The sequence below is a fragment of the Myotis davidii genome, unplaced genomic scaffold, assembly GCF_000327345.1.
Source record: "Myotis davidii unplaced genomic scaffold, ASM32734v1 scaffold53, whole genome shotgun sequence".
NCBI lineage: Eukaryota > Metazoa > Chordata > Mammalia > Chiroptera > Vespertilionidae > Myotis > Myotis davidii.
The window spans coordinates 6,138,753-6,139,348 of record NW_006286140.1 but is presented as its reverse complement, the minus strand read 5'-3'; the positions used below and the strand labels follow the sequence as shown (position 1 = coordinate 6,139,348).

The window sequence follows — 596 nt, the reverse complement described above, 5'->3', positions numbered from 1 at the left end:
TACATGAATTTTTAAAGTTTGGAAGATTCCCTTGACGTTCATCTGCCAGTCATTTATTTTTTGTGCTTCATTAAGGAGGGGTCAGGAGCAGGCTTCTAGCCATATCGCCTGTCTACCCTTTTTCTGTTTCTATGGATTCTAGGGTCACTTTAAAAGCAATTTCTAAATTTTCTGAGTGCCTGTATTAGCTTCCTAGGGCTGCCGTGACAAATCACCACAAACTGGGTGGCGCAAAGCAACAGGAGTTGATTGTCTCATAACTCCAGAGTCTGTATGTCTGAAATCAAGGTGTTAACGGAGCCGTGCTTCCCCTGCAGGCTGTAAGGAGGGATCCTTCCTGCTCCTTCCAGCTTCTGGTGTTGCCAGCAATTCTTAGCATTTCTTGGCTTATAGATGCATCACTCCAGTCTCTGCCTCTGTCATCACATGACCCTCTCCCCATGTGTTTTCTGTCTCTCTGTCTCTTCTCTTCTTTTAAGGATGCTAGTCATAGTGAATTTAAGACTCCAGTATGACAAGGTCTGCAAGACATTGTTTCCAAAAATGGTTATGTTCTGAGGTTCTGGGGGAGCACTATTTAGCTTAGTATAGTGGGT

General features: G+C 44.0%; 1 protein-coding gene across 1 annotated transcript in view; it reads left to right on the top strand.

The window, feature by feature from the left end:
- The window catches only part of KDM1B (lysine (K)-specific demethylase 1B), a 51,820-nt gene that overhangs the window by 21,109 nt on the left and 30,115 nt on the right, over positions 1-596 (top strand). The window lies entirely within an intron of this gene.